The sequence below is a fragment of the Chiloscyllium plagiosum genome, unplaced genomic scaffold (assembly GCF_037043375.1).
Source record: "Chiloscyllium plagiosum isolate Xiang-an unplaced genomic scaffold, Cpla_swu_hap1 HiC_scaffold_12, whole genome shotgun sequence".
Taxonomy (NCBI): domain Eukaryota; kingdom Metazoa; phylum Chordata; class Chondrichthyes; order Orectolobiformes; family Hemiscylliidae; genus Chiloscyllium; species Chiloscyllium plagiosum.
In genome coordinates this window covers 3,444,235-3,466,093 of record NW_028270150.1, presented here as the reverse complement: position 1 = coordinate 3,466,093, position 21,859 = coordinate 3,444,235, and the positions used below count along the sequence as shown (strand labels likewise).

The window sequence follows — 21,859 nt, the reverse complement described above, 5'->3', positions numbered from 1 at the left end:
GTCCAGTTTGGGAAACCTGGTTGGCATGGAAAAGTTAGACCAGAGGGTCTGTTTCCACACTCTATGACTATGACCCGTTTTTTAAGAGACTGTTATTCTTGACTGTCCCATGTCCCCAGGAAATGTGTGTGTCTACCCTACCTTGATAGTCAGTGTGAGCCTGGTCCTGGAAACCTGCTGAGTGACATCGAGTGACTTGAACATATGAACAAGGAGAAAGAGTAGGGACCACTCAGCCCTTCCAGCCCACTTCCCCCATTCAAAAAGATCACAGCTGATCAGATTTTACCTTTCACTCCACAATCCTGCAGAGCCCCAATAATCTTTTAACCCCTTGGGAATCATGGAATCTCCCTTGGCCTTAAAAATACTTTGAAAGATTCTGCATCCACTACCTTTGTGAGGAAGGGAATTCCAAAGATTCACAACCCTCTGAGAGAATAAAATGTTTCCTCATTTCTGTTTTAAATGGGTGTGCATTTTGTTTTAAACTATGACCCCTAGTTCGAGATTCTCCCACAAAACATCCTTTCCACATCCACCCGGTCAAATCCCCTCAGGATCTTCGCTGTGTCAATGAAGCCACCTCTGACTGCTCTAAACCCCAGAGGGCACAGGCTGGGCCCTCCTGACCTTTCCTCATGAAGCAGTGTGAGGGAGTCAGGGAGGTCACTTTAAAATACACCCCCACCCCCACAAACACTCACAGGGTGATCTCCTGGACCCACAACCAGACTCTCCTTTGTGTTATTTCATGAAGGTGACCCCTGATTGTCCCCATTGGCCCTCATTGCCCAACCCCTATCCTTACCCTTACCCCTACCCCTCAGATATGCCCCAATGTTGTACTGAGCTGGGATTCTTATTGCCCCTGCAGCATTTCAGAGTCTGGTGAAAACCCCTGGCTGATGGAGGGTTAACGTTGCCATGGGAACAGGGCGGCCCCGCCTGAGCCCGGAACTGAACGTTGCTGCTGGGTGTTCCGGCCGAGTGTTTGAGGCGGCGGACCGGAAGGCGGTGTGGAGCCGGGACCCGGTGTGTGGTGATACAGGCTCCGGGTTTAACGCAGTCCTGACCGGCTCTCGGCTCCAAGCCCCGGGCGTCGCCGACCCGCCATCCCACCTCAGCCCCCACAGACAGAGCCTCCGGCCTGCAGCAGAGACGGAGCCAGGACAGAGCCTGAGGCCCAGCCTCCCGGTGAGGTGAGGGGAACGGCGCCACACAAATGCATGGTCGCTACCAGGTCATGCGTTTGGGAAGTGCATTACTCTAGCGCCTGTCACATCCCAAGGGTGACTTGGTTAGGTCACGATTGTAATGTAAGAGACCTGGTAAACTATCTGTGCATAGCAAGATCCCATAATAAGCTAGATGGCTTTTAATTTAGGATGGAATCACAGTCAGTACCGACACGATTGGCCGAAGGGGCTGTTCACATGTTGTATCATCCACAGCACTCCCTCAGTACTGACCCTCTGACAGTGCGGCACTCCCTCAGTACTGACCCTCTGACAGTGCAGCACTCCCTCAGCACTGACACTCTGACAGTGCAGCACTCCCTCAGTACTGACCCTCTGACAGTGCAGCACTCCCTCAGCACTGACACTCTGACAGTGCAGCACTCCCTCAGTACTGACACTCTGACAGTGCAGCACTCCCTCAGTACTGACCCTCTGACAGTGCGGCACTCCCTCAGTACTGACCCTCTGACAGTGCAGCACTCCCTCAGTACTGACCCTCCGACAGTGCGGCACTCCCTCAGTACTGACCCTCTGACAGTGCAGCACTCCCTCAGCACTGACACTCTGACAGTGCAGCACTCCCTCAGTACTGACCCTCCGACAGTGCAGCACTCCCTCAATACTGACCCTCCGACAGTGCGGCGCTCCCTCAGTACTGACCCTCTGACAGTGCAGCACTCCCTCAGTACTGACCCTCTGACAGTGCAGCACTCCCTCAGTACTGACCCTCCGACAGTGCGGCACTCCCTCAGTACTGACCCTCTGACAGTGCAGCACTCCCTCAGTACTGACCCTCTGACAGTGCAGCACTCCCTCAGTACTGACCCACCGACAGTGCGGCGCTCCCTCAGTACTGACCCTCTGACAGTGCAGCACTCCCTCAGTACTGAGCCACCGACAGTGCGGCGCTCCCTCAGCACTGACCCTCTGACAGTGCAGCACTCCCTCAGCACTGACCCTCTGACAGTGCAGCACTCCCTCAGCACTGACCCTCCGACAGTGCGGCACTCCGTCAGTACTGACCCTCCGACAGTGCGGCACTCCCTCAGCACTGACTCTCCGACAGTGGGGCACTCCCTCAGCACTGACCCTCCGACAGTGGGGCACTCCCTCAGCACTGACCCTCCGACAGTGCGGCGCTCCCTCAGTACTGACCCTCCGACAGTGCGGCGCTCCCTCAGTACTGACCCTCCGACAGTGCGGCGCTCCCTCAGTACTGACCCTCCGACAGTGCGGCGCTCCCTCAGTACTGACCCTCCGACAGTGCGGCGCTCCCTCAGTACTGACCCTCCGACAGTGCGGCGCTCCCTCAGTACTGACCCTCCGACAGTGCGGCGCTCCCTCAGTACTGACCCTCCGACAGTGCGGCGCTCCCTCAGTACTGACCCTCCGACAGTGCGGCGCTCCCTCAGTACTGACCCTCCGACAGTGCGGCGCTCCCTCAGTACTGACCCTCCGACAGTGCGGCGCTCCCTCAGTACTGACCCTCCGACAGTGCGGCGCTCCCTCAGTACTGCCCCTCCGACAGTGCGGCGCTCCCTCGCTACTGACCCTCCGACAGTGCGGCGCTCCCTCAGTACTGCCCCTCCGACAGTGCGGCGCTCCCTCAGTACTGACCCTCCGACAGTGCGGCGCTCCCTCAGTACTGACTCTCTGACAGCACTGCGCTCCGTCAGCACTAACCTTTTGACTGTCCAAAAGTATGTGTGGTTATTCTGATAGTGAGATGAAGTAGCATCGGGGAAATTCATGTGTGGTGTGTAAAGACCAGCACAGAGAAATTGAACCGACTGCGCTGTTTGTGCTATAAATTCTTTACTAGATGTTATTTCTTTTTAATTGTCTGCGGTCACAGACTATTTGTTTCGCGAGTATGGTGTTGGAAAGACACAGCAGGTCAGGCGGCATCCGAGGAGCAGGACAATTGACGTTTCTGGCACAAGCCTTTCATCAGGAATTCTACTGCTCCTTGGCTGCTGACTGAACTGCTCTGCCTTTCCAGCACCTCACGCTCATATCTGGTCTCCAGCATCTGCCGTCTCCCTTTCTACCACAGACTGTTTGTGGCTGTTCAACCTTACAAAGCAGGTGGCTGTGGTGCTGGGGTTTGGGTTTCGTTGCAGGTGTGATTGAGTTTCGGAAACTTTGGCTGACATACCAGATCATGCGTCAAGATTTGCGAAAATGTTTTGTGCAGATTAATGGGCACTTTGAATTGTGGTGCATTTGTAAAATGAGAGCAGTCAAAATGTAAGCTGTGCTAAGAACAGGAGTAGATCGTTCAGTCCCTTGAGCTGTTTATTGTCACAGGCAGTGAGAGTTGTGCTCCCTTGGCATGTGCCATAGGGAGGTTGTGAAGGCCTCCTGAGTTGAATTGGGAGACTTGACCGCGTCAGGCCACGTTGGTTGGGCTGCTTGGAGCCCTCTATCTGTGCCATGGTACAGAGTGAGCAGTGACAACTTTATTCTTGCCTTCAAACTTTGAGAGCTGCTGGAAGTGAAAATGCATTATCATCACAACGGTATCTGACTGCAATCATCATATCACAGTGTATCGGAATGAATAATGTAGAGTGTGTGGGAGCTTCTCTTCAGCACCAAAGATGTTTCTGAAGCCAAAATGATCAGTACTGGGAACCTGAGGAGGAGTGTGTGTGTGTAACATGAGCACTTCACTCTCGTAATCAGTCTCATTTATAATACAGTAAAAAGTAGAATTGAAACATTGTGCTGCAATGTAACAGCTAAAAATGGAAGGAGATTATTGGGTGTCACTGAGTTCTCCTTATTAACTGATGTATGTCAGTATGCTAACGAGAGGAAGGCTCATTCTGGGTTTGGGGAGGTGATAAGAAGTTAGACAGGGTTATCTGGTCATGAGTGAAGATTCAGTTTGACCCCCAGGGCTCCCATATCTCCTCAAAAATCTCTGAATAAATTCTCAATAACTTAAAAATGAGATTGGAGGACTAAAGAAACAGATTGAACTTTTAAACTGACACAAGACTGGAGTTTCTTATTCAAACTTGAGTATATTAACCATTTAATTATTTCTAATTGAAGGATAGGAGGTATTGGCGATGCTTCTTTAATAACTGCTCAGCGTTAGACTCAGATATATAAAATATGATGACAAAGTTCTTTGTGCTATCTTGAGCAAAATGTAAAGTGGGTTTGTGTGATGTGGTTTGGTGTTCCTGGACACAGAAGAAACTGCCCTCAAAATGGATTTCTAATCATCATATGACAGCTGTGCTTGCATGCTGTAGTTGTTGCTTTTATTTTTTTGAAAATGTCTCAGACTCATTCCGCACTCCCTTAAACTAAAAGTAAATTTCACTTATGATTGTACTACCGAGGGGCATCTTTACTATGAAACACAAATCAATCTGATCTTGTTATATAGTACTAGGTCCAGTATAGCATGCACTTCAGAACGTGCTGTTCTAAAAAATGATCCCAAAGAACATTCTATGACCTCCTCATCAAATGCAACCTTTACTCATCTGATGTCTCGAGGAAGATTAAAATCTCTTAGGGTTATTGTCATGCCTTTCTGATAAGTTCCTTTTTTTTTCCCTGTTTGCTGGATCCTACTTTGTAGTTACTGTTACACATACACCTCTCCCACAAGTGACTTTTTGCCTTTATCATTTCTCAACTCCACCTAACGGTTTGGGTCATTCCTCTCAATTCTGCTAATATCATCATTAACTAACAGAGCTAGCCCTCCACCTTTTTCAAGATTCCTGATCTTTCTAAATGTCCTGTCCTGTTCCAATCCATGTTATCCTGCAGTTATGTCTCCGATGGCTGCTAGATTGTACAACTTTATTTGCACTCTCAGTTCACCTGTTTGTTTTGAATGCCATGTGCATTCAGCTACAGAACCTTCCGTTTTATTGGTGCATTCTTTATGTAACCTCTAACCTTTTCTGTTGATCTGCACTTAGAGTGTTCAAATCTATCTATAATTTCCTGTATGAATATTATTTTCTTTAGCCTTGTTTCTACTCTTCGATTTACCATGTCTTTCTAAATTTGATCATTGTTCGCACTACTTAATTTAATGTCCTCCCTACTTCCCTATTTTGCAATTTACGAGAACACGAGATTGTTCTTGTATACTCTTGATTGAACACTCCCCATTGTTTGAGTGCAGACCCTCTGACTGGCACAGATCTGACTTTCTCCAGTGCAAGTGCCACACAAACTGCGACCCATTTGTCCTACAGCAGTGTTTGAGTCACACATTAAGCTTGTTATATCAGTCACATTTTGGAAGATGAAATGCTGCCTGTGGAGTATTCAGCTTGGGAAAGAAAAAAGGCACTAAACTTAGGAATATATAGGTTGAGTGTGGAAAAAAATTGATAACCAAATGTGAATCTCTCATCCTCATGGTCAATGTCAGGTGAGAAAAAGCAATTTAGGGTATCAACTATTCACTGGGAACTCAAGTTCTAAAAAGTTTACTGTCGTAGAATACAAATTCATAACCTTAGGTTTAAAATGCAACACCTGCAATCCAAGTGATAATATCATTGGACTGTCAATCCCCAGATTCAGGTCATGTTCTGGGGACTTTGGTTTGAATCCCACCAAGATACATGATAGAATTTGAATTCAGTAAAAGTCTTGAATTAAGAGTTTAATGAAACCACAAAACAATTGTGAATTGTTGAGGGGGTAAGAACCCATCTGTTTCACTACTTCTTACCATCCTTACGTGGTCTGAGCTACATGTGACTCCAGACCCACAGCAATCTGGTTGACTTGTAACTGTCCTCTGGGCAATTAGCTTGAGGCAATAAATGCTGGCCTAGTCAGTGACATCCTCATCCTATGTGTGAATTTTTTAAAAGTCCTGCCCAGTTCCATGAACTTTAAAATGATTAGATTAGATTAGATTAGATTAGATTAGATTAGATTACTTACAGTGTGGAAACAGGCCCTTCGGCCCAACAAGTCCACACCGCCCCGCCAAAGCGCAACCCATCCATACCCCTACATTTACCCCTTACCTAACACTACGGGCAATTTAGCATGGCCAATACACCTGACCTTGCTTTTATTATTTTGTTGAGATATATTTCTGATCAACCTGTTCAGAAATATTATTACATAACTCTGGGGCAGGTGGGACTTGAACTTGGTAAAAACAATGACTACAGATGCTGAAACCAGAGTTTGGATTAGAAAAGCACAGCAGTTCAGGCAGCATCCGAGGAGCAGGAAAAAACATTTCCGGCAAAAGCCCTTCAACTTGGGCCATACCACAGGACCACAAGAACGCTTTTGTGCCTGCCTCGACAGTCATCTTCCCCAACACACTGTTTAAGCTTATGGCCACAGGAAGTCTGCTCTGCTGGTCTGGACATAGCATCTGCAGTACAAATAATCAGCTCCTTAATCATCCCTTCACAATGTAAGGAGGGAGTGTAATCTTGAGGACAGAAATACCCTTTCAAGGGTTTTACAAAGGTTTCATCGAAAGGGAACAAGTTGGTATCGATACTTGGGAGGATCATGCTGCAAACTGTTCCAACTCCTGATGGGAGCTGCTCCAACAAACCTCCGTCCAGTTGATGTCAGACTTTTTTTTAAGATTAGATTAGATTACAGTGTGGAAACAGGCCCTTCGGCCCAACAAGTCCACACCGACCCGCCGAAGCGAAACCCACCCATACCCCTACATTTACCCCTTACCTAACACTACAGGCAATTTAGCATGGCCAGTTCACCTGACCCTGCACATCTTTGGATGGTGGGAGGAAACCGGAGCACCCGGAGGAAACCCACGCAGACACGGGGAGAACGTGCAAACTCCACACAGTCAGTCGCCTGAGGCGGGAATTGAACCCGGGTCTCTGGCGCTGTGAGGCAGCAGTGCTAACCACTGTGCCACCGTGCCGCCCATCAACTTGATAAACTCTCTTGTAGAAGAGCAATGAAAAAGGAAGCAGAAGGAGCCAAAGGCCTGACTCGGGGACCTTCCTGGCACCACCCCACCAGCATCTTCAGTGGTGTTCCTGTTCTCTCTGTCCAGGATTAGCTGGCCTCTTGGGCGGTGGTGGGGGGGAAGGAACACATAGAGTCATAAAGATGTACAGCATGAAAACAGACCCTTCGGTCTAAGCCGACCAGATATCCCAACCCAATCTAGTCCCACCTGCCAGCACCCAGCCCATATCCCTCCAAACCCTTCCTATTGATATTCCCATCCAAATGCCTCTTAAATGTTGCAATTGTACCAGCCACCACCACTTCCTCTGCCAGCTCATTCCATACCCATACCACCCTCTGCGTGAAGAAGTTGCCCCTTAGGTCTCTTTTATATCTTTCCGCTCTCACCCTAAACCTATGCCCTCTCGTTCTGGGCTCCCCGACCCCAGGGAAAAGACTTTGCCTATTTACCCTATCCATGCCCCTCATAATTTTGTAAACCTGTATAAGGTCACCCCTCAGCCTCCGACGCTCCAGGAAAACCAGCCCCAGCCTGTTCAGCCTCTCCCTGTAGCTCAGATCTTCCAACCCTGGCAACATCCTTGTAAATCTTTTCGGAACCCTTTCAAGTTTCACAACATCTTTCCAATAGGAAGGAGACCAGAATTGCACGCAATATAACAACAGTGTCCTGTACAGCCGCAACATGACTTCCTAACTCCTGTACTCAATACTCTGACCAATAAAAGAAAGCATACCAAATGCCGCCTTCATTATCCTATCTACCTGCGAATCCACTTTCAAGGAGCTATGAACCTGCACTCCAAGCTCTTTTTGTTCAGCAACACTCCCTAGGACCTTACCATTAAGTATATAAGTCCTGCTAAGATTTGCTTTCCCAAAATGCAGCACCTCGCATTTATCTGAATTAAACTCCATCTGCCACTTCTGAGCCCATAGGCCCATCTGGTCCAGATCCTGTTGTAATCTGAGGAAACCCTCTTCGCCGTCCACTACACCTGCAATTTTGGTGTCATCTGCAAGTTACTAACAGTGCCTCTTATGCTCGCATCCAAATCATTTATGTAAATGACAAAAAGTAGAGGACCCAGCACCGATCCTTGTGGCACTCCACTGGTCACAGGCCTCCAGTCTGGAAAAAAACTCTCCACCACCACCCTCTGTCTTCTACCTTTGAGCCAGTTCTGTATCCAAATGGCTAGTTCTCCCTGTATTTCCAGGAGATTTAATCTTGCTAATCAGTCTCCCTTGGGGAACCTTGTCGAATGCCTTACTGAAGTTCATATAGATCACGTCCACCACACTGCCCTCATCAATCCTCTTTGTTACTTCCTCAAAAAACTCAAACAAGTTTGTGAGACATGATTTCTCACACACAAAGCCATGTTGACTATCCCTAATCAGTCCTTGCCTTTCCAAATACATGTACATCCTGTCCCTCCGGATTCCTTCCCACAATTTGCCCACCACCGAGTTCTTGAACCCTTGTAGCGAGAGACTGATGGTGAGAACTTCTTATTGTCTGCAGCCTTTCACGTTGTTGTCCATTGCAAGTGATTATCTGAGCTAAGAGTGGGACTGGATGGGAGCAGCCCCAGCCAGTTGGCTGATGGTGAAGGTGTGTTGGAGGAGGATGGTGTGGTTGCTTTGTCAAAGGCTAAAGATATTTTGAAAAAGATGGGGAGTGACCATTTGCCCTGTCACACTCGCAGAATGTCATTGATGACTTCATAAAGAACAGTAAAGCATAGAAACAGGCCCTTCAGCCCTCTAAGCCTGCGCTGACACATTTTGCCATTTCATATTAAAACTGTCTTCACTAACAGGATCCATATCCCTCTGTTCCCTTCCTATTCATGTATTCATCCAAGTGTTTCTTGAATGCTGCTATTGTATCTGTTTCCACCACCTCCTCTGGCAATGTGTTCCAGGCACTCGCCACCCTTTGTGTGAAAAATCTGCCTCGCACATCTTTTTTAAACACCCCCCTCAGCTAAAATTCCTCATACCAGGCAACATCCTGGTATACCTTTTACTATACCCCCTCCAAAGCATCCACATCCTTCTGGTAATGTGTTTACCATAACTGTACAATATTCCAAGTGTGGCCCAACTAAAGTTCTATAAAGTTGCAGCATTACTTGTTTATCTTTATACTCCAATGAAGGCAAGCATGATATGGGCCCTTTTTCCTAACTTAGCGACTTACACTGCCACCCAGATCCCTTTGCATGTCAATACTGCTCAGGATTCTGACTTCGCTAAGAGCTATTTCAGAACTGAGGCAAGATGGAGTCCTGATTGGAGAAACTCAAACAGGAAGTTCTAGGAAAAATGGGAATTGATTTAAGAAACAACAAGGCATGGGATACAGGGAAACGTGCCTATCTGGATACAGAATTGGCTGGCCCATAGAAGACAGAGCGTGTTAGTAGATGGAGAGTATTCAGCCTGGAGCTTGGTGACCAGTGGTGGTATGCAGGGATCTGTTCTGGAATCTCTGCTGTTTCTGAGTTTTATAAATGACTTGGATGAGGAGGTGGAAGGGTGGGCTAGTAAGTTTGCCGATGACACGAAGGTTGGTGGAGTTGTGGATAGTGTTGTAGGTTGCAACAGGACATTGACAAGATGCAGAACGGGGCTGATAAGTGGCAGATGGAGTTCAACCTGGAAAAGTGTGAAGTGATTCATTTTGGAATGTCAAATTTGAATACAAATTACAGGGTTCTTGGCAGTGTAGAGGAACAGAGGGATCTTGGGGTCCATGTCCATTGATCCCTCAAAGTTGCCACCCAAGTTGATGGAGTTGTTAAGAAGGCATACAGTTTGTTGGGTTTCATTAGCAAGGGGATAGAGTTTAAGAGCTGCAAGGTTATGCTGCAGCTTTATAGAGCCCTGGTTAGACCACACTTTCGGTTCTGGTTGCCTCATTATAGGAAGCTTCAGAGAGGGTGCAAAGGAGATTTGCCAGGATGCTGCCTGGACTTGGGGGCATGTGAAATGAAGAAAGGCTGAGGCTTTTCTCATTGGAGTGAAGAAGGATGAGAGGTAACTTGATAGAGGTGTACCACATGTTGAGAGACATAGATAGAATGGATAGCCAGAGACTTTTTCCCAGGGGAGACATGGCTATCATTTTAAGGTGATGAGAGGGAGGTTTCAAGGAGATGTCAAAGATGACACGAAGATTGGTGGAGTAGCAGAAAGCGTAAGGGACTGTAAAAGAATATAGGAGGATGTAGATAGACTGAAGAGTTGGGCGGAGAAGTGACAGATGGTTTTCAATCCAGACAAATGTGAGGTGATGCATTTAGGCAAGACTAATTCTAGAGCAAATTATATAATGAACGGAAGAGCCTTGGGAAAAGTTGATGTACAGAGAGATCTGGGAATGCAGGTCCATTGTACCCTGAAGGTTGCTGCACAGGTGGATAGAGTGGTCAAGAAGGCATATAGCATGCTTGCTTCGTTGGATGGGGTATTGAGTATAAGAGCTGGTAAGTCATGTTAACGTTGTACCAGACATTGGTTCGACTGCATTTAGAATACGATGTACAGTTCTGGTCGCCACATTATCAAAAGGATGTGGACGCTTTGGAGAGGGTGCAGAGAAGGTTTACGAGGATGTTGCCTGGTATGGAAGGTGCTAGCTATGAAGAGAGGTTGAGTAGGTTCAGTTTATTTTCATTAGAAAAAAGGAGATTGAGGGGGGACCTGATTGAGGTTTACAAAATCAGGAAGGGTATAGACAGGGTGGATAGAGACAAGCTTTTTCCCAGGGTGAAGGATTCAATAACGAGAGGTCACACTTTCAAAGTGAGAGGTGGAAAGTTTAAGGGGGATACATGCGGCAAGTACTTCACACAGAGGGTGGTAGGTGTTTGGAACGCGTTGCCAGCAGAGGTGGTACAGGCAGGCACGGTAGATTCATTTAAGATGCGTCTGGATAAATGCATGAATAGGTGGGGAGCAGAGGGATACAGATGCTTAGGAATTGGGCGATAGGTTTATACAGTGGATTTTGATCGGATCAGGCTTGGAGGGCCGAAGGGCCTGTTCCTGGGCTGTAAATTTTCTTTGTTCTTTCTTCATAACTTATTTGCACAGAGAGTGGTGGGTGTGTGGAATGCACTGCCGGCAGCAGTAGTAGAGCCAGATACATTCGGGACATTTTAGTGACTCTTGGATAGACGCATGGTAAAATAAAGGGTATGTCGGTTAGTTGATCTTAGAGTAGGATAACAGGTCAGCACAGCATCAAGGGCCTGTACTGTGCTGTACTGTTGTATGTTCTATGCTCTGAGACGGTCAAGGACTTTGGACAGCAACAGAAGTTTGGAGATGGCATTATGGTTTGCAAAGACTTGCAAAGGCCAAAACTGCTATGATTTTAGAAGAGTCATTCTGTGTGACAATGAGGGACCCTGATTCAGGATGACACTGAGTGGAAATGGTACTGAGCCTAACAGAGCAGCATATGTTATTTTGCTGACCTCAGTCAGTGCTACCACCATTACCCATGCCCTCCGCATTCCAGAAAGAAGCCAGGAGAGAGGAATTTGGCAAGGAGTTTGGAGAAGCCAGTGTGGCAGTGTTGAGGGGATATGGTGTAGGAGTCAAAATAATTTTTCTTTAAGGGGTCCTATTAGTATTTTCTTGCAAGCTGTTTCTTTGTTTCGGCAACATCCTTTTCTCATTTGCATCGACTCATTAGGTGAGGCCCTCACACAGTCACTATTCGTTCTGTATTTATCGTAGTCATGGAGTGGCATGGTAGCACAGTGGTTAGCACTGCTGCTTCACAGCACGAGGGATCTGGGTTCGATTCCAGCCTCGGGTGACTGTGTGGAGTTTGCACATTCGCTTCGTGTCTGCGTGGGTTTCCTCTGGGTGCTCTGGTTTCCCCCACAGTCCAAAGATCTACAGGTCGGATGAATTCGCCATGCTAAATTGCCCTAAGTGCATTAGTGAGAGGGGAATGGGTCGGTGTGGACTTGTTTCCGCACTAGTTTCCACACTAGAGAATTAATCTAATATCTAAGCTGTGCATGACAGAACAGACCCTTCGGGCAAACTCATTCAAGCTGACCAGATATCCTAAATTAATCTGATTGTCAGCATTTGACACACATCTCTCTCAACCCTTCCTATTCATGTACCCATCCAGATGCCTTTCAAATGCTACAATTGTACCATTCTTCACCACTTCCCCTTGCAGCTCATTCCATGCATGCAACCACCCTCTGCATGAAAAAGTTGTCCTTCAATGTTGTAGTTCTGTTCGCCGAGCTGGAAATTTTTGTTGCAAACGTTTCATCCCCTGTCTAGGTGACATCCCCACTGCTTGGGAGCCTCCTGTGAAGCGCTTCTGTGGTGTTTCCTCCGGCATTTATAGTGGCCTGTCCCTGCCGCTTCCGGTTGTCAGTTTCAGCTGTCCGCTGCAGTGGCCGTTATATTGGGTCCAGGTCGATGTGTTTGTTGATGGAGTTTGTGGATGAGTGCCATGCCTCTAGGAATTCCCTGGCTGTTCTTTGTTTGGATTGCCGTATAATGGTAGTGTTGTCCCAGTCGAATTCATGTTGCTTGTCGTCTGCGTGTGTGGCTACTAGGGATAGCTGGTCGTGTCGTTTCGTGGCTAGTTGATGTTCATGGAAGCGGATCGTTAGCTGTCTTCCTGTTTGTCCTATATAGTGTTTTGTGCAGCCCTTGCATGGTATTTTGTACACTACATTAGTTTTGCTCATGCTGGGTATCGGGTCCTTCGACACCTTTGTAATCGTTAAAAACACAGAAATAGAGAAAACACACCGGATCACCAACACCACACTCACAGGAATCCGATTCACGAGAGAGAAATAAAAGGATAACCAACTCCCATTCCTAGACGTGATAGTACAGAGAACACCAAAGGGAAAATTCACTACTAAGGTATACAGGAAAGCCACACACACAGACCAAGTCCTAAACTATGAAAGCAACCACCCTAACACACACAAACGGAGTTGCATCAAGACACTGTTCAAAAGGGCCACAACACACTGCAGTACACCAGAACTGCAAAAAGAGGAAGAGGAACACCTATACAAGGTATTCGCCAAAAACGGATACCCCCGCAATTTCATCAACAGATGCCTAAGGGAAAGACTACGGAACGAGGACATGACGCAACCCAAAGGACTAGCCACACTACCATACATCAGGAGCATTTCCGAACTGACAGCCAGACTACTGCGACCACTAGGACTCATAACAGCACACAAACCAACAGCCACTCTCAGACAACAACTCACCAGAACGAAGGACCTGATACCCAACATGAGCAAAACCAATGTAGTGTACAAAATCCCATGCAAGGACTGCACAAAACACTATATAGGACAAACAGGAAGACAGCTAATGATCCGCATCCATGAACATCAACTAGCCACGAAACGCCACGACCAGCTATCCTTAGTAGCCACACACGCAGACGACAAGCAACATGAATTCGACTGGGACAACACTACCATTATAGGGCAAGCCAAACAAAGAACAGCCAGGGAATTCCTAGAAGCATGGCACTCATCCACAAACTCCATCAACAAACACATCGACCTGGACCCAATATACCGGCCACTGCAGCGGACAGCTGAAACTGACAACCAGAAGCGGCACGGACAGGCCACTATAAATGCCGGAGGAAACACCACAGAAGCGCTTCACAGGAGGCTCCCAAGCAGTGAGGATGTCACCTAGACAGGGGACGAAACGTTTGCAACAAAAATTTCCAGCTCGGTGAACAGAACCACAACAACGAGCACCCGAGCTACAAATCTTCACCCAAACTTTGAAGTTGCCCCTCAAGTCCCTTTTAAACCTTTCCCCTCTCAACCTAAACCTGTCTCCTCTCGTTTTGGAGTCTCCCACCCTGGGGTAAAGACCTTTGCTATGCACCCTATCCATGCCCCTCATGATTTTGTAAACGTTTATTAGGTCAACCCTCACCCTCAGGCGCTTCAGGGAAAATTGCCCCAGCTCCACCCTTGTAAATCTTTTCTAAACCCTTTCAAGTTTCACAACATCCTTCCAATAACGAGGAGACTGGAACTGCGCACAATATTCCAACAGTGGCCTAACCAATGTCCTGTACAATTGCAACATGACCTCCCAACTCCTGTACTCAATACCCTGACCAATAAAGGAAAGCATATCAAAAGCCGTCTTCACTATCCTATCTACCTGCAACTCCACTTTCAAGGAACGATGAACCTGCACTCCAAGGTCTCTTTGTTCAGCAACACTCTCTCAGGCCTTACCATGGAGTGTATAAGTCCTGCTCTGATTTGCCTTTCTAAAATGCAGCATCTCACATTTATCTAAATTAAACTCCATCTGCCACTGTAGCCCATCTGATCAAGGTCCCATTGTACTCTGAGATAACCTCCTCTACCACCTATTTTAGTGTAATTGCAAACTAACTAACCATTACACCTCTTTTTCACATCCAGATCATTTATATAAATGACAAAAAGCAGTGCACTCAGCAGCGATCCTTGCAACACACCACTGATTTATTTTGTGATTGCATCTGGGGTAGAGGGGAAAACATTGTGCAGACTGGGTGTGCAGGGATGGGCTGTGAGGATTGCTGTTCCAACAATGGGTTGATGTAAATACACTGAGACTGATCCAGGGCATTTGGACATGGTAAAATTTAAGCTGGTTAAGGGATTATGAAGCAAGCAGTGTGCACACATTCCCACATGACTTTCTTTGTGGAGAAAGAATTCCTGAATCTTTCCTTTCTGTCAAGCAGTGAGGTATTTGTGAGGTTTAATCTTGGTATTAATTTTGGAATAGTGAGAGTAGTGTTCCAGTGAAGGAGGAGGTCTCCCAATACTTCTGATCCCTGACTTGCTGAGGAAGTGGTTTCTGGGAGCTGTTGCTGTGCTGTCGGATTTACCCAGACTAGTTGGGTCATAATCTGCTTTGGATTTACACAGTTGGCTCGCAGACTCAGCTGCTGCTCTGTTTGGCAACGGCCGTACTCTTGACGATGACGGCGACACAAGCTGCCTACTTGCTGTTCTTGGGGCTTTGCCTCACTCTTCTATTCTTTGCCTTGGCATACTACACCTACTGGTAAGCACCAGTACACTACTGGTGGGGACAGGTCTGTCACTGTGTAACATGGGGTGCAATACTGGTGGGGGCAGGTCTGTCTCTGTATAACACTGGGGTACAGTTCTGGTGGGGGGCAGGTCTGTCTCTGTATAACACTGGGGTACAGTACTGGTGGGGACAGGTCTGTCACTGTATAACACTGGGGTACAGTACTGGTGGGAACAGGTCTGTCTCTGTATAACAATGGGGTACAGTGGTGGTAAGGGGCAGGTCTGTCCCTGTATAACACTGGGGTACAGTACTGGTGGGGACAGGTCTGTCTCTGTATAACACTGGGGTACAGTACTGGTGGGGACAGGTCTGTCCCTCTAACACTGGGGTACAGTACTGGTGGGACAGGTCTGTCACTGTGTAACATGGGGTACAATACTGGTGGGGACAGGCCTGTCCCTGTATAACACTGGGGTACAGTACTGGTGGGGACAGGTCTGTCTCTGTATAACACTGGGGTACAGTACTGGTGGGAACAGGTCTGTCTCTGTATAACAATGGGGTACAGTGCTGGTAGGGGGCAGGTCTGTCCCTGTATAACACTGGGGTACAGTACTGGTAGGGGACAGGTCTGTCTCTCTATAACACTGGGGTACAGTACTGGTGGGAACAGGTCTGTCTCTGTATAACAATGGGGTACAGTGCTGGTAGGGGGCAGGTCTGTCCCTGTATAACACTGGGGTACAGTACTGGTAGGGGACAGGTCTGTCTCTCTATAACACTGGGGTACAGTACTGGTGGGGGCAGGTCTGTCCCTGTATAACACTGGGGTACAGTACTGGTAGGGGACAGGTCTGTCTCTCTATAACACTGGGGTACAGTACTGTTGGGAACAGGTCTGTCTCTGTATAACAATGGGGTATAGTGCTGGTGGGAACAGGTCTGCCTCTGTATAACAATGGGGTACAGTGCTGGTAGGGGACAGGTCTGTCTCTCTATAACACTGGGGTACAGTACTGGTGGGGACAGGTCTGTCCCTGTATAACACTGGGGTACAGTACTGGTGGGGACAGGTCTGTCCCTGTATAACACTGGGGTACAGTACTGGTGGGGACAGGTCTGTCCCTGTATAACACTTTGGTACAGTACTGGTGGGGATAGGTCTGTCTCTGTATAACACTGGGGTACAGTACTGGTGGGGACAGGTCTGTCCCTGTATAACACTGGGGTACAGTAAGCTTCGCACAGTCAGGAAAGAATGATTCCATCCAGAGTGACACATGGCCCGAATGAGTATTAAGTTGGGGGAAATTCAAAAGTAAGTTGTTTTGAACAGGATAATTGAAGCCCACGATCTGCAACTAGAAGGAAAAAAAGACATCACAGGTAAACCATAAGTTCATTGTTCGGTGATAGCTACTAAGTTAATGATATATTGTTGGTTACTTTCAAATTGAAGATAAACAGGGGAAATACAAAGGTTGCAAACTAAAATACTTGTGCAAAATTTTTTTGAAAATCAAAGTAAGAGCTAGGTAAAGGTGCTTGTGCCAGGCGCTGTGTTGTAACTGCAAGATGTGGGAGCTGGTGGTTGTAACATCTGTAACAAATGGTCGTTGCTTGAGGAGCTCGGCTCAGAGTTGATGAGCTGGAGTCCGAATCTCAAACACCAGTACTGTACCCCAGTGTTGCACAGTGACAGACCTGTCCCCACCAGTTGTATCCCAGTGTTACACTGTGACACATCAGAGAGGGTGAGAATTACTTGGACGCTGTGTTTCAGAAAACAGACACACTCCTTCGATTAATTACCTACAGTGGCCGGGGACAAGAGGATGTGACCATGTGCGAGGTAGGTCGAGGTATCCAGGATGTGGTGCTGAAGGAGCTTCTGCCCTTGAGCTTGTCTAACAGTTTTGAGATTCCTGGTCCCTGTGTGAATGAGGGTACTGTAGGGAGACTGAGCAAACTGACCATAGCACTGTGCTACAGGGAGCCGTTTGAAAGGGTGAGAAAAGAGAAATGTAGTTCTAATCAGCGGGAATAGTATAGTCAGGGAAATAGACACTGTTCTCTGGCTAGGATCAAGAGTCCCAGTGGCTGTGTTGTCTGCCTGGTGTCCAGGTTCAGGATATCTCATCTGGGCTGCAGAGGGACTTGGAGTGGGAGGGTAATGATTCAGTTGTTGTGGTCCATGTATATGTAGAAAGAAGAAGGAGATTCTGCTAGAGATTCTCCCTTGGGGCTAAATTAAAAAGCAGAACTACAAAAGTAATCATCTGTAGATTACTACCTGAGTCATGGGCAAATTAGCACAAGTTAATCAGGTAAAACATGTGGCTGAAAGATTGGTGTGGGAGAAACAGTTTTGAATTCATGGGACATTGGCACTAATACAGTGGAAGGAGGGAACTGTTCTGATGGGACAGGGTCCATCTGAGTCATGCTGGAACCATAGTCCTGCTAAATCGCATAACTAGGACAGTGGATAGGGCTTTAAACTAAATAGTGGGGTTGGGCGTTCAGTTGAGAAGTGTGGTGCTGGAAAAACACAGCATCCAAGAAGCAGGAGAATCGATGTTTCGGACATAAGCTCTCCTTCAGGAATTCCTGAAGAAGGGCTTATGCCCAAAACGTCGATTCTCCTCCTTGGATGCTGCCTGGCCTGCTGTGTTTTTTCAGCACCACACTTCTCAACTCTGGTCTCCAGCATCTGCAGTCCTCACTTTCTCCTCCTTGGGCGTTCAATTACATGGAAGATTATGGGAAAAGTTAAAACGGGAGGTCTCAGCACAGTTTAAAGTTTCCAGAACAAATGACAGGAAAGAGTGTGTGGAAAGGTTCAGGAATCTAACTTCAGGCACAGCAAGTAAGGGGGCTAATCCATGCAAAACTGAGGGCGTTGTACTTACACAATGCATACAAAATCATGGAAATGAGCTTGTAGCACAGATTGAAACTGTCAGGTACGATGTTGTGGGGATCACAGAGACATGGCTGGACACTAAATATCCAAGATACGTATTCTCTCAAAAGGACAGGCTGATGGGAAGAGGGGTGCGGTTGCCTTGTTAGTACGAAATGAAATTAAGCCAATAGTAAGAAGTGATGTAAGGTCTAAAGGTGTGGTGTCTGTGCGGATAGAGAGGAGGAACCACAAAGGGAAAAAAACTCTAATGGGATGTGAGTTTGCTTGCTAAGCTGGAAGGTTCAGTTTCAGACATTTTGTCACCACACTAGGTAACATCATCAGTGAGTCTCTGGATGAAGCACTGGTGCTATGTCCCGCTTTCTATTTATGTGTTTAGGTTTCTTTGGGTTGGTGATATCATTTCTGGTTCTTTTTCTCAGAGGATGGTAGATGGGGTCCAAATTGATGTGTTTGTTGTTACCAACCCAAAGAAACCTAGACGTATAAATAGAAAGCAGGTCACTAACACCAGCGCTTCACCGGAGGCTCACTGATGATGTTATTCACTAAGGTGATGATACATCTGAAAACAAGCCTTCCAGCTCAGCGAGCAAACTCGCATCCAGAACCTCAATCTGATCTACAAATCTTCTCAAAACTTGCTGACCCTAATGGGAGTTGTGTACAGGCCTCTTAGCAGTAGACAGGTTATGGGGAAGAAAATAAATCAGGAGATAAAAAAGGCATTTAAGAAAGGCATATTACAATAATCGTGGGGGACTTCAATATGCAAGTGAGCTGGGCAAATCAGGTTGGTGGTGGATCCCAAGAAAAGGAATTCATGAAATGTCTGAGATAGTGTGCTCCACCACCAGCTAGTTCAAGAAACTAAGAAACAGGCTATTCTGGATTTGGTGATGTGCAATGTGGCAGACTTGGTTAGGGAGCTGGAAGTGAAGGAGCCCCTAGGGAGCAGTGACCATAATATGATAGGGAGAGGTTGAGAGGGAGAAGCTAGAATCAGATATAACAGTATTACAATTGAGTCAAGGTAACTACAAAGACATGAGGGAGGAGTTGGCCAGAGTTGATTGGAAGGGGACAGTAGCAGGGAAGATGGTGGAGCAGCAGTGGCAGGAGTTTCTGGGGGTGATTCAGGAGGCACAGCAGAACGTCATCCCAAGGAAGAGGAAACATCTTAAGGCAACCATGGCTTACAAGGGAAGTCAGGGACGGCATAATAGCAAAAGAAAAAGCGTGTCATAGAGTCATAGAGATGTATGGCATGAAAACAGATGCTTCGGTCCAATTTGTCTATGCCGACCAGATATCCTAAATTAATCTAGTCCCATTTGGCCCATATCCCTCCAAACCCTTCCTATTCATATACCCATCCAGGTGTCTTTTAAATGTTGTAATTGTACCAACCTCCACTACTTCCTCTGGCAGCTCGTTCCATACACACACCACCCTCTGTGTGAAAAAGTTGCCCCTCAGATCCCTTTTATGTCTTTCCCCTGTCACCATAAACCTATTCCCTCGAGTTCTGGATTCCCCCACCCCAGGGAAAAGACCTTATCTAAACAGAGGATTGGTGAAACTTTAAAGACCAGAGGATAGCTTGAAAAAAATTGGAGTTGGTGGGGAGAAGATTAAATGAATGTAAACTAGCTAGCAATATAAAAGCAGATTGTAAGGGTTTTTCTTCGATATATAAAACTTCAGTGTGGCAAGAGTGAGTGTTTGACTGCTGGAAAATGAGGCTGGAGAAGTAGTAATGAGGACCAAAACGTGGCGGAGGAACTGACAGGTATTTTGCATCAATTTCAATGGAAAACACCAGCAACTTACCAGAACTTCAAGAGAGTCAGGGCAGAGGTGTAATTGTATTGCAGCTAACACTCGTTTTAAAAGTTTGTGCTTTTAAAAACAGTGAGCCAATTTGTCAATTGTGTTATAGTGAATTCACGTTAATGCAGAACAAACCTGTACTTGGAAATGCATGTTAAAATAGGGCTGAGTCAGCGCAGCTTCATCAAGGGCAGGTGATGCCTGACAAATCTATTAGAATTAGTTGGGGTAACAAGCAAGTTAGACAAAAGGGAGGAAGTGGCTGTGATGTATTTGGATTTCCAAAAGGTCTTTGACAAGGTGTTGCACAGGAGCTGCTAACTAAGTCAAAAGCCCATGGTGTTCGGGGTAAGGTACTGGGATGGATAGAGGATTGGCTGACTGGCAGAAGGCAGCGTAGGGATAAAGGGGTCAGTTTCAGGATGGCAGCCAGTAACTATTGGAATTCTGTAGGGGTCCATGATAGGACCGCATGTGCAGGATACAATGCTGCCAAGTAGGTGGAGAGAGAGAGAGAGAGAGAGATCAACATTAGTACTTGAGAGGCCCCAGTGGAGAAGTCTGATAACAGCGAGGGCGAAGCATTTCTTGAACCTTTTCAAACTTTTATATCTTCTGCTTGATGGAAGAAGGTGGGAGGGGTCTTTGATTATGTTGGTTGTTTTCCTGAGGCAGTGGGAAGTATATGGAGTCAATGGATGGAACGCTGGTTGACAAATGACTGAGCTGTGTTCACAATTCTCTAGTTTTTGTGGTCTTGGAAGAGCAGTTGCCAAACCCTGCTGTCATGCATCCAGATTGGATGCTTTTTATAGAGCATTTATAAAAATTTAAGAATCTTTATGGACCCACCAAACTTCGTTAACCTCCTGAGGAAGTAGCGACATTGTTGTGCTTTCTTGACTCATATTGACGTGGGTGGACCAGGATGGATTGTTGGTGATCATCACTCCCAGGAACCTGATGCTCTCGGCCATCTCTACCTCAGCCCCATTGATACAGACAGGGATATACCCTCCACTCCACTTCCTGAAGTCAATGCCCAGCTCCTTTAGTTTTGTTGATGGTGATGGAGAGATTGTTGTCTTTACACCATGCTGCTAAGCACTCAATCTCTTTCCTGTATTCTGTCTTGATGTGGAGACAGCGCTGTTGGACTGGGGTGTACAAAGTTAAAAATCCCACAACATCAGATTATAGTCCAACAGGTTTAATTGGAAGCACTAGCTTTCAGAGTGCTGCTCCTTCATCAGGAAGAATAAGATTGTAAGACACACAATTTATAGCAAAAGTTTACACTGTGATGGAACTGAAATTATATATTGAAAAGGACCTGGATCGTTAAGTGTCTCATCTTTTAGAATAACCATGTTGAAGCCGAGAAACTACGCCATGTTCTTCGCAGCCTGCAACACATTATCAATGAGGATGAGTATCTCGCCAAAACCTTCCCCACACCTCCACTGCTCACCTTTAAACAACTGCCAAACCTCAAACTGGTCATTGTTCATAGCAATGTGCCTGGCTTTCCGGACAACTCCGTACAACCCTGTCACGGTAGATGCTGCAAGACATGTCAGAGTGTGGACATGGATACCACTATTACACATGAGGACACCTCCTGCCATATATGTGGCAGGTACTGAGGTGACTCAGCCAACGTTGTCTATCTCATACACTGCAGGCAAGAGTGATCTGAGGTGTGGTACATTGGCGAGACCAAACAGAGGCTATGGCAACGGATGAATGGACATTGCAGAATAAACAACAGACGGGAGTGTTCCCTCCCAGTCAG

General features: G+C 46.8%; 1 protein-coding gene across 3 annotated transcripts in view; it reads left to right on the top strand.

Annotated features, from left to right (window-relative positions):
• The first annotated feature begins 1,043 nt into the window (after window positions 1-1,043).
• Window positions 1,044-21,859, top strand: part of LOC122555437 (1-acyl-sn-glycerol-3-phosphate acyltransferase gamma) — an 86,657-nt gene continuing 65,841 nt past the window's right edge. The window contains exon 1 of one of the 3 annotated variants that reach the window (XM_043701434.2): window positions 1,044-1,202. The gene's annotated coding sequence lies outside the window, so the exon portion shown is untranslated. Of the gene's footprint in view, window positions 1,320-15,202; window positions 15,330-21,859 lie in introns of those variants that run through there. The other 2 variants (XM_043701437.2, XM_043701436.2) reach the window with 2 other exon arrangements.